We start from the raw sequence: 12,954 nt of genomic DNA, 5'->3' as shown, positions 1-12,954 counted from the left end.
GATTACCATGAATGCACAATATCAACAAACAATAACATACTGATGTTCTTTATATGTCATCATAATACTTTTATTAAGCATTAATCTTATTTTAAGCAGACTCGTTCGGTAAGTGCATTTATCTGGTTCTTGAACTACCCTAAAGATGGCAAAAGATCAAAAGATGTTATAAGCATTGACCATTGCATAATAAAATTTATATCAAGAACATTTAGAGCATTTAAAGTAATATCTGTTACATATAAATCTATAACTTAAAAAGTTGTTCAAAGTTAAAAGTAATTGAATATTATATCATCATTTACCAAACTATAACTAATGGTTTAAATTGTTTCTCTTCGGCCTAAAGAGCAATACAACTTTAATGATCAGTGTGTTTCATTTTGGCAAAAGCAGCACTTAAAATCAACATAATGGCTCATATAATAGTATAAACATTTTACATGAAAAGTACAAAAATCAGTGAAACAACATATTAAAATTGTTACCACTTTTGCTACGTGCTTCCATTGCAGTATCGCCAATAAATTCATTCGGAACTGCGTCGGCTATTATCTATAATAACCTCGGAAACCATTCGGAACTGCCTCGGCTATTATCTATAATAACCTCGGAAATAATACTGATTGAAAGTAGTTCTACCACGTGGTTTCATATGTAAACAGAAACAGAGATAATGTAAAACGAATGTACATATTTGACATCTAATGTCTGTTCCGGTACTCTTATGCTTGAAAATATGTCTGACAAACAATTTTTAATTTAAATATGCCCAATGATGTCAATTTTAAACACATCCGACTAAATGTCAACAGGTTGGGTTTTTGAACTGTCGGTTTCTACAACCATAATAATAAATATATAGATAATGTAATGTTTGCTTTTGTACCCATGAATTATCGTTTTCGTCACAGTTTAAAATTGTTAAGTCAAATTGATTTAAACAATAAATATAACAGGTATCAGGACATCAGCGTTATTGCTATATGAAATAAGATCATCTGCTTCAATATATTTAATCTATTAAATACATAATTCGCGTCTCCATATATTGTTTTCGCTTTAAATCTCACGATCCCACCTGTCATGTTTTTTATTCGCGTATGCAAATTGAATACATAATGATTTTTCTATAGATATCATTCATGTCAAGAGAGAGACCGTCATGTGTTAAATGACTGCGGTTCTCTAAGTGGGATATAATTGCACAAGACTTTTCGTATCGTGCCCTTCATTTTAAAAGATAAAGTCCTAATAATCATTTTATGGCCATTTCGTAAATTTAGACATTCGTGAAAGAAAAGAATGATTGCAAAACTAGTTTATGGCTACTTTCTATATTAAAGTATATCGTGTCGTGTTGATTATGACGTTTTATTTGCTCAAATTAAATAACCGACTTGAAAAAATATCTGTAGCAAAGCAAGGCAGAAACAGAATATCTGCATTTTATCGTACGTTATATCTATTAACAGAATATAAATAACAGCAAATGCCAAGAACATTGACCGTGATTTGTCACATAGATTAATAAAAAATAGAGATTGAACTTAAAGATTAAAGACATCTATTAAAGGATGCATGTATTGTTTTACAGTCTGAATCAGACGTAGTGAATGACCGTACTATTTATAATGTGCTAGCAGTAAACGAACCAGAAATATGATACTAGTATTTGCACTGACGTATTCGCTTGTAAGTTAATCTATAAATAGAAAAGTCCTGAGGTGTTTGGCTTCTTCGGAGTACAGTTTATTTAAAAATCATTGTTTGATTTATTAACCTGTCACTTACACAATGGTTATATGGTCAATGCACACAATATATATTTTCGATAATTTCCGTGAGATGAACGCAGACGTGATTTATTTAATTTGTGTCTATTAAATAATTATACTGAGCGTTACAGCGCAATAGGGTAAACAATTTTGTTAATGATTTCAAGATATCCTAAGTCTTGTAAGATCGAAAACCGCGATGGTCCATGTCTTTATATATTTCCTATTTACAACATTGTTGACTTGTATGAGTGTTTTTTAATGTTGTCCGTTTTGTTTTGATATGTTTTTCTTTTATTTTGGTCCATACTCTTTTTAAAAAGCAAGGTTTAGAAATTAATATTTACAATTCATTCAGGTTAAAATCAATAAATGTCATTTCAATGCCTTAAAACACAATACATATACTGCAAAAATAAAGAAAGAGTAGGTCTTAAACAATAGCAACTGGAGGGTTCGAACAACAGACCTCTCATACATTAGGTCATCAGTTCACTGACTGTGCTACTGCAGATGTGCAGAGAAGCATACATTAAGCTGATATGCCTTTTTAAAGCATATAGGTATTTACTGTATCCTAATCTACACGGACAGAACCGAAGTGGAACCGAATATTTAAATGAGTTCTTAAATATATTCATAACTGACAGGTCAATAAGGCCAGACTATTTTTTATTTTATTTACCGGTCAACTGTATGCATTTTTTACAATCAATGCACACAATAAACATTATTCGATATATTTACGGTAAGTTCCGTGAGATATACGCAGTGAAATTTAATTTAATTCAACTAAGGTCAATATAAAGGTTATAACGTAATAAGGTATATTGCAGGTTTATAGTTTCTAAGTGTCCATGTTTTTTGTTCTTTTTTATTAATTGAAGCTATGGTTGTTTTATGTTGCTCGTTTTGTTTTAATATGTTTTGCACTTATTTTGGTTTGAGCATTATTCTTTTAAGATAACATTAATTAATTTTCAACATTTAGATTTAGCTCAGATTAAAAAAAGTAAAGGTAATTACATTGTCGTAAAACACAATATGAATGGAAAAAAAACATGAATCTAAGTTGCTTAATTTACGTGTCGACAATTTTGCAAGCACTCGGTCATAAAATATACTGCAGAGATAAAGAAAGAGTCCTAAACAATGGCCCACGGACCTCTTATATGATAGGCCAAAACCTTAAGCTATTGTGACTTTCAAAATATAATTTATTTACTCCATAGTAATTTTCGTAAACTACACGGACAGAAACCGAAATGGGGTCAAATATCAAGATAAGTGTTATAATGTGTTCATACTTGACTGGTCAATAAAATCAAACTATACGAATCTCTAAATCCTTACCATCATAGTTGTGTGCATAAAGTAATTGTCATGAACGTACGAGATCAATAGGCATTGATCGACTGATGTTTACTTTATGTCATCATATGACAGTTATATAGCATTAACCTTTTTTGAAGCGAACTTTATATTGTTTACTTTGTTCGGTTTGTTCTATTAAATTATTCTTAAACTACTCTAAAAACCATGCCAAAGACAAATATAAAATTTGGTTTAGTTTCTTTCTATGGATCAAAGAAGCTGATAGAAACATGACAATGGCTCACATAACATTATAACTTTATAAAATAAAAGTTTGAAAAATTAGTGGCACGACTAAAAAAACCTGTTATAATAGTTTCGCTATACTTGTATACATTTAAACATTGAAATATTACCATCCGACCATTTTATATAATAATTTCATATTTGTGTTGTAATTTTTATAACCGGCCGAATATATGAATGTTTTTGTTCTTTTTGGCAAAAATATTACCTATACAGTATACATTTCTGTAATTTCTCACGTTATACATTTCTGTAATTTCTCACGTGATTGCATGCTTGTGCTGAAGTTGGTCCATTGTAGTTCTTTTTAAGAGCACTCGAACAATTATAAGTACGTGTTGTTTTACGTTGTTATTTTTTCTAATCTTTTAATGTTTGTATATACATTATATGATTCTTTAAGATAAATCAACCCTCAATATGCAGGTAAATTGTTTATCAATTTTCGTTTTACATTCATTTCGTAGGTTATGAATGTCCTATGTAAGTTTATATACTAATATGAACAATAACTTGTTTTATTCTCTCAATCTGAATGGCCAACTTTGAAACTATTATAATCATAAAAAACTACTTGTAGCGAAGCAATGTTTACTCTTATTATTTCTATAAATAAAGTTTGAATATCAAATTAGTTTTCAGCAGATCGATTGCTAGTACGTTGAAACGTTAAACATGCATAAAGCTTTAACTTTGCAACACAGAAATATGATATCTACATTGATTAACGAGTTGGCTTGTATGTTTTATCTGTAAATAGAGAAGTCCAGACATGTTTGAGTTTCATTGCTGTAAAGTATAGAACAATGACTCAAAGGACATTCAAAATGATAATAAAAACTAAACAGAAAACTACCTTAAATACAGTTGAGAGACACGACGACTTGCATATGATATTCCAACTAGAAAAACACAAATTTAATAAACATGCAAAATACATCTGAGAGTGCGTTATAAGCAAATGTCGCAAAGTAAATGTATCATAAAATTGTTTTAATATCGTTTACTCTTAATATTGATTTCAAAAACCAATCTTTTTGATTATATTGGAGTACATTTATTCATTTTTGGATAATTTTTGCAACAATATGTCGAAAAAAATCTTCGTATTTCACCATGTTATCACTGGCTGCTTTGCTCTTAAGAGGTACCTGAATGACATTTTCAATGATATCTTGCATCACTACTTATATCTAGTTATAATAATATATATAATATATAACTACTTATGACGACATTAAACTCAGGTACGTCCGTTCACTCAACAAGTATCATAAAAAGTGCTCTTATTTAGCTGTGGTGAATAATTGATAGAAAAAACATCTGTATTGCTCAGTAAGGCATTTAATATCTCTGTTTTTTTTCCCATTTGAATTGATACAAGCGTCTATTTTAAGCGTCGATTCTCTCTTGTGTGCGTTTTTTGATCACCATACAAAGTTCCATACAATGTGATATTGCGTCTCGTCTATTTCTCTATTTCAGTTCCAGATTGGAACCATAATTGAAATTACGAAAAATGCGATTTGTGGGATTTTTCAACTTTGATTCTTTTACAAGAAACTTCCACATCGGTTTTGTTCAAAAACTCAACTCTGAAAATAGCTCTGTCCTTAATAAGGTGAAAGTAGCAAATGTTTATCAGACGCTGCGTGCACGTGGCCTCTAGTAGATATGCATTCATCTACTCTGCAATGGGGAAACATTTAGTCTACCTTTGGTATATTTTTCATTTTCTAACTTCACAAAATCATTCTGTTTTCAAATTTCCTAATAAAAATAGCTTTTCTGATGCATATCATGCCACCAAGCTTTAAGGAAATACAATGAACGTTTAATTTAAGTGATTGTGCCATGTTTGAATAGCATTGTCTTTTTATTATTATCTATTTCTATTAACCCAATAAACATCGTGTCAGTAAACCAGTCTATATTTCTAATGAAGGGAACCAAAATTGAACAGGGAAGAAGGGATATGACTTAAATACGCAACGATTATTTTTGGCGCTTAGGGCGCAAAGGAAATATTATTTTGCAAAACACGCAAAACGTATGCTCATTCATGTAAATAGTTAACAAGTTATAACAACAGATTAACTTATTGAAAAAATAGATTGTTTTAATATGTATCACACATATTTGCAATAGGTTTTTTTAAAAGATTTTGTGACGATTTTTCCATTTTGCCTAGATTTCTAATTTCATTTAATGGTTTTATACCTAACTTCCAGGCAACAAACAAACATTTTAGAATTTTAGACATGACATTACTTTGTGAATCTAGGAATAAGGTTCTACTTTTTCACTAAAAGAAACTTAATAATTACACAACGAACATTTACCAAGCACATGATGAAATCAATGTGCTGAAGGCACTGCAGTTGGGACGTTCTTGAAGAATCAAAATAACCATTTTTTACTATTTCGGGGGCAGATAATTCAATGAGTGAAGAGTATTTCCAGTTGATAAATATATAGTGCACAATTTAGTAAATGAACAGTAGTTGATACAACAAGCAAATTCGTTGAATTTATATCCCCCGCCGAGTACTGGTTATTACTAACACAACAACTGAAGACATAAGGCTTTATTAATATATTTATCATGGCATAAACAGTAATATTTTTTGAACTTGATAAATATTTAGGGCAATAACAGACCCATAACTATGTGTTTAATAGTAATATCTGGAAATGCCAATGAGATGTAATCATATTGCATAACTAATCAAGGGCCATAAATCTGAGCTATACGTGTCCGGAACAAGGCGACTATATGCAAATCTCCTCTTCGTATCCCATAAAGATTCATTGAATTTCAGCCAGTAGTTACAGAGAAGTAGCACGGAAAGTTTATTGCTCTGGCTGTATACTGCATAAGTTATGGAGGGCCATAACTCTAAGTTAAAATGTCTGACCCGAACAAGGCGACGATATGAGCATCTCCTTTTGGTATTGAAGGTTCGTTCCAATAAAGTTTCATCGAATTCCAGCCAGTAGTTGCAGAGAAGTAGCGCAGAAACAAATATTTTTCTATATGCATACTGCATAAATAATCAAGGGCCATAACTCTGAGTTAAAATGTCTGACCCCAACAAGGCAATGATATGCGCATTTTATCTTGGTATTGAAGGTTCCCATAAAGTTTTGTTGAATTCCAGTCTGTAGTTGCAGAGAAATAGCGCGCAAACGATTTTTGCTCTATATGCATACTACATAACTAATCAAGGGCCATAACTCTGAGTTAAAGTGTCTGACCCAAACAAGGTGACGATATGTGCATCTCATCTTGGTATTGAAGGTTCCCATAAAGTTTCGTTGAATTCCAGCTAGTAGTTGCAGGGAAGTAGCGCGGAAATGAGTTTTGCTCTATATGCATACTGCATAACTAATCAAGGGCCATAACTCTGAGTTAAAGTGTCGGACCGGAACAAGGCGACGATATGCGCATTTCCTCTTGGTATTGAAGGTTCAAATGAAGTTTCGTTGAATTCCAGCCAGTAGTTGCAGAGAAATAGCGTTGGAACGATTTTTACTCTATATGCATACTGCATAAGTAATCAAGGGCAATAACTCTGAGTTAAAGTGTCCGACCGTAACAAGCTGACGATATTTTAACACATGACATAATGAAGGGAGACAAACCTATGAAAAACATAATCAATTGTGATATAATTATATCAAATTTTCTGTATCATTATCAGGAAAACACTCAAATGTTATGAATGTGACCATGTCATTAGAACTTATGATGGCTTTAAAGTGTTCACTGTACTTCTCATGCTAATCTCTTTCACTTATCAAATTCCTTCAATATTTTAATCCTCTCTCTGGACATTCAAAAACTAAGTAATGTAGAATTTTGGTTATTTGACACAGCACTTCTGCTCACTAGTCTCTACAACTGTATTTAGTTTGACTGAGATATCATTGAAAAGATTTACTCCAGACAACCAATATTTTAAATAATGATGCATTATAAGAGATGATAATTGTAAAATTAAGCTAGGAAAAATAATGGTTCTTTGAAAATACACTTCCTTTCACTTGAATGTTTTCGCTGTGTAAATTTTTTATTAAATTCCATCAACTTTTTTCCAGTATTTCTTTTGGCAAGCATAATTATGTAAATGTATTATAAAGGGAGATAATTAAAAAACTAAGGAATGCAGTGATGGTTCTTTGACACTTTGGCAAATTCGAGTCTGTACAACTGGATGTATTTTCAGTGGTAGTTTGGAATAAGCATTTTTAACTTAAGGGATATAATTTAAACATGAAGCAAGGTAGAGTTATGTTTCTTGAACACTGCACTTCCTCTCAAAAATCTCTATCACTTTGTGAAGTTAACATAAAATCTTTTTAATAAGTATCTAGATATATTCATATTCAGGATAAGAGTGTGAAGGTCGAATGTCTATCTAAGTTCACAATGTGGGTTTTCTTTTTCTTTAATCATCTGAAATCTCAAAAACACCATAAGAAACATAATTTCCTCCCATGACTTCCCCACAAGTACAAGTTCCCCACAAGTACAAGTATGTATAGAATGAACATGGATATTCATCCATGACATCAATTGAGTCCATACAGACAGATGGTTAAGACCGCAACTGTTTTCTCTCCCTTTTGGAGAGCATAAACTATAATAACATGCTAAATCTGAGTATGGTTCTATATCAGATACCAATACGATGAACCTTGCTTTTGTACCTTTTGAGTAATATCAAAATTCAGATTTCATTGACATGCAGAAAGGGGTCAGCCTTAAGTCCCCTCTCGGTGATAACAGAAGGGGACTAATAACAACAATTTATTCTAGTTTTAATTCTCAGGTTTGTTACTTTTCATTAAACCAGGCAAGCTTAGATATATGTTATAACTTATGAAGTATTCTAGCTCTGAATGTATTTACACATCATTGCTAAACATTGCACACTATTTTAATAAATTTTGGAATGTGCAGTCATATGTTACACAAGTCCCAGGAGCTTCAATTCATGGAAACATTTGGGGAAAACAGTCAAAATATCACATTTTTTGAAGCCAAAACAACTAGATTAAACATTTTCCTTCAACACAATGTTCATGACTGGCCCTTTACTATTGACAGGGGATTCAACTGAAGTGCTAACTCAGACTACCCCTCTAAATTAGTGCAACTAGTCCCAAGTGTTCATATTGGTGCCTATACAATTATGATCACTACATCTGGAAACTGGAGATTCCCACAGACAGTGGTGCTAATCTTCATTTGCTTGACAGTGACACATGTCCACCTTAAAAAATGCAATAACAATTATATGAAGTGCAATAATTTGCAAAAAATGCTTATCTTATTTATCTCTTCTTACATTTATAATGCAGAGCACTAGATTTATGTGTCTGTCATACAAAATGACTTTCAATAACACTATATAAATAAAATTTGAAATACAATTTCTTTAATAAATACTCATATAGTAATACTGAATTCCTTTTCGTGATATTTTTCTGTCACATATGTTCAGACAGTATACAATTAATTTGTTTAGACGGCATTCAATATAAAGGTATAATTATTTATTGGCTACAAAAAATGTAAATTATGGTTAGTTTAATAACCAATATGAATGTTTAAAAGATAATCTCTTCAAACTTTAATAATAGCCTGTCAATTAAGCATATCTTAGAAATAAGGCACACTAAGCAGAAAAAATGGTCAATCAAAGGATAGGGAACATTTTTATACATATTTAAATCATTTGGTGAGGAAACAATCACTTCACAGCTGTGCTTTGCTATTGAATATTTTCATTTGTTTCAATCTTGAATAATCAAAATGTAAACAATGTTCATAAGGATGAACTGTATTGTAAATTTTGCATACATATTGAGGTCTTGTTCAAGGCAACAGTATTGTAAATTTTGCAGTTCCTTGTAATGCCCTGAAGGATTGATTTGTACTACCTTAAAACACCATACTATGATATTTCATGTAAGTGATCATTTTCAGCATAGGAAAAAGACTGTCATAGGCAGTATCTTAATGTTCTTCACTTAACTAACACTATAATAAACTGTGAGCATGCACTGACACTCTTTTATTTTAGGCGGTACTATATATGAACAAGTCTTGGACTATTTCAGTATGTAGATTAGAAATGCAAACTAAACAATTTCAGTTTCAAGCCTTTTCCAGGTTTTCCTAGACATTTTGGGAAAAATTTCCTAGCACAGGTTAGGAAATTTTGCATCTTAATTGGGAAAAATATTCAGTACCATGTACAAAGTTGTTAATCCAACAAATTGTATATCATTCAAAGCATAAAAATGACATAAAAAATGACAATGAAATGTGTTTTTGAACATCATCTGTCTGGTACCATATTGGATTGAAATGGAATGAAGAAAAATTGTCAACTTTGATAACAGGAATTTTGACTCGATTATGTTTTTTTCTAAACTTGGAAAAAATAAGCATATTTGGCATTATTTGCCACTGGGAATGGGTCTGGTAATCTGGCCTGTGGTGACACTGGTAAAAAGGCATATATTTTCATGAATACTTTTTGGAAAACAGTTTGATTTGTGAAATATACATCAAATATTATACAAGTACCTGTTGTTTGTGATCATCTTCTTGTCTTTCTTTAATCTTATACTTTTTTCTAGCTACATGTACCAGCCTTTCCAAGTGAATATTGGAGTAAATGATCTTTTATTTCCCTGAAAATATCAATTTAGAGATTTCATCTTCAAAATTATCTAATACTACTCTCTTAGTGTGTGTATATACAATGTATATATGTGTATATACAATGTATATATATAATTACAATGTATATATATATATATATATATATATATATATATATATATATATATATATATATATATATATATATATATATATATATATATATATATATATATATATATATATATGTACATGAAAATTTATGATGATAATATTTCTTCGTATTACTCCGCAATATTACCACTAAAATAGAAAATGTTCTTATCATTTTATTATGATATTTATTACATGTAGATATGTGAATAAAATGTGAATATCAGTATTATCAAAAATTGTTAAATGTCTAATTAACACTGATTAAATCACTTCACCCATGTAGTGAGAACAGGTATAGATCATTTCCAACAGCCTTGCTGTTGTGTTGACATTTTCGCAACATGGTTGTGTGTTTGCCTTGTAATCAAGAGGTCTGGGGTTCAAATCCCTTTCAGTGCCTGAAGATTTTTCAGGTTAACAATTATCATGGTGGCAGTGATTTTTTTTCAATTTTCAAAACAACCTGTGGCTTTCTGAAGGGGAAAATATAGCTTGATAAATCAGAAAAGGGGAAAATCAAATTCCAACCACTGAGAATGGAATTTACCCATACATTTAAAAAAATCATTTCTAATTCAATTTAAAGGGATTCCACTGAGGTATTTTGACATGATGGGACTGAAAATATTTTTTTCAGATAAATGTACCATTTGATGTAAGTTTAGACCATTAATCTTTGTGCAAACTTTCAGATCATTCACGCACTTCGTTTTTCCAGAACAATTATTCAAATTGTAAAAAAATGATGCAAAATGAAAAGCTTACTCAAATCCGACTAAAAAAGGCATAAAAAATTATTTCAAAGTATAATTTTGAACTATCTTCGCATATATTTCTGTTTAAAGATATGTAAAAATCAATTGTTATGTTTTTAGGCTTTTAAAGCTCAGTGGAGTTCCTTTAACATCCATGGTAATAGCAGAGGCTATCTATAGGGACAGCTTTCTGTCTTCTAGCTGATGTTTAGTCATCCTTCTGGTGAAGAATGTGCACAGGGGTTTTAGGGGAAAATATTAGCATTTTCAAGGAAAAATATACCTATTTTGGGTACTGGTTAAACAGCCTTTTAAAGAAGGAGAAATCACTAGGTGGTAATGGTCAGATAAAAAATGACAATAATGTGGGTATGAAGTATCGATTAGCAACCAATAAGAGTTAAGTCAGAAATAACAGGACAGTGCCTCTACCTCTAATATTGTCTCAATTACACAAGACCTGCAGTATTTGCAGGGGCTAAACATTACAGCTTAAAGGCTCATATTGATTGTTAAATCATTTTTTTCTAATCTTTTTTTTTAATCATTGATGCCAACACTATAAAGTGTTGAGAATTGAGTACCGCTCAAGCCGGTGCTAGGGGGCGTGAGTGATGTTGCACTTATTCATTATCACTCATGTACAGACTCAATCAAACCGAGTCTGCAATTCTTATGTTATTTTGTTGTGATTAATGCTTCCGAGGGATCACTTTGTTTCCAGAATTTTGTACTTCACAACAGCAGGTGTCAAGTGCCGTGTGGCAGCCGTAAAAAGTTGCCCCGTACTTCACTTCAGTGTTGTTATATTTTCTGGTCCTTCGGGATCATTGATGCCAACACTATAAAGTGTTGAGAATTGAGTACCGCTCAAGCCGGTGCTAGGGGGCGTGAGTGATGTTGCACTTATTCATTATCACTCATGTACAGACTCAATCAAACCGAGTCTGCAATTCTTATGTTATTTTGTTGTGATTAATGCTTCCGAGGGATCACTTTGTTTCCAGAATTTCATAGAATCCCTTTATTCATTGAATATTATTATTATATTATTTATAACCTATAAATGAATTTATAAACATGAAAGATAAAATAAAATTATTTTGAAATATTTAAGAATGTGCCCCATTTGGTAGCGACGTTACCGGCGTGACAAGACCAACAAATTGTAGGCGTATATGCCAGTTTTCCCTGTGAAGGCAGACATCTGTGTTAAATCAATTTGTAAAATCTGTCGGTTATGCAGTCTAAAAATTGAGACTAGGCTACAGTAGGGTCGAAATGTCTTAGGAACGAAAGACTCGAGATCTCCCAAATTACTTCGAAATTATTAACGAAAGTTTTAGTCCTCGGAACGAAATGACATCAATAAATAAACTTACTATTATTATTCATCATATTCATAACATATTTTGCTTTAAACTTACCTTTGTCGATAGCTTGTCAAGTAGGTCATAAAGTAAACCGGAAGTTTTCGGATTCATTCATAGAATTACTATGATTCCATTCATAGAATAATTTGACCTTTCAAATTATATCTGCTACATTTCTTATACCGTAATTCAAGCTCAATTGCACATGTCTTATATCTCTTCTATTCGCAATAAATCAAAGTTTTCAGAAATACAGAGCACTATTTTTCACGCGCGGCGGTTATGCGTCAGTCATGGTCGGATGAATACATTGAATTCAACTTACCTTAAAAATGTTAGAATACAATATAGCATATATAGTGGTGATGAAAAGTCACTGCAGTGGGCGTTACCCTGTATGGTTGGAAATTTCGGGTTTATAAGTACACTAGTTGGGACTACATCCCAACTAAAAAATGATAAGTTCTGAGGATATTCAACTGTAATAGAGAACAATTGTCACGACTGATGTTGTACAATACCTGTGTTAAGTCACATCATTTGGCGGCGTCTTTGATGTGCATCATCAACATTAAACTTGTTAACATTTGCAC

At 31.6% G+C, this 12,954-nt stretch overlaps 1 long non-coding RNA gene across 1 annotated transcript; it reads right to left on the bottom strand.

Moving 5' to 3' along the window:
* Positions 1-8,527: 8,527 nt before the first annotated feature.
* LOC132722329 (uncharacterized) lies at positions 8,528-10,926 on the bottom strand. Its single transcript, XR_009624597.1, has 3 exons — positions 10,509-10,926; positions 10,000-10,106; positions 8,528-8,677 (listed from the first exon to the last, which is right to left on the bottom strand). It is a non-coding gene; the product is annotated as an uncharacterized LOC132722329 (long non-coding RNA).
* Positions 10,927-12,954: the final 2,028 nt, after the last annotated feature.

This window comes from Ruditapes philippinarum, unplaced genomic scaffold, assembly GCF_026571515.1.
Source record: "Ruditapes philippinarum isolate M1 unplaced genomic scaffold, ASM2657151v2 ctg6850_1_1_1_1, whole genome shotgun sequence".
Classification (NCBI taxonomy): domain Eukaryota; kingdom Metazoa; phylum Mollusca; class Bivalvia; order Venerida; family Veneridae; genus Ruditapes; species Ruditapes philippinarum.
This window is presented reverse-complemented; position numbering and strand designations above follow the sequence as displayed.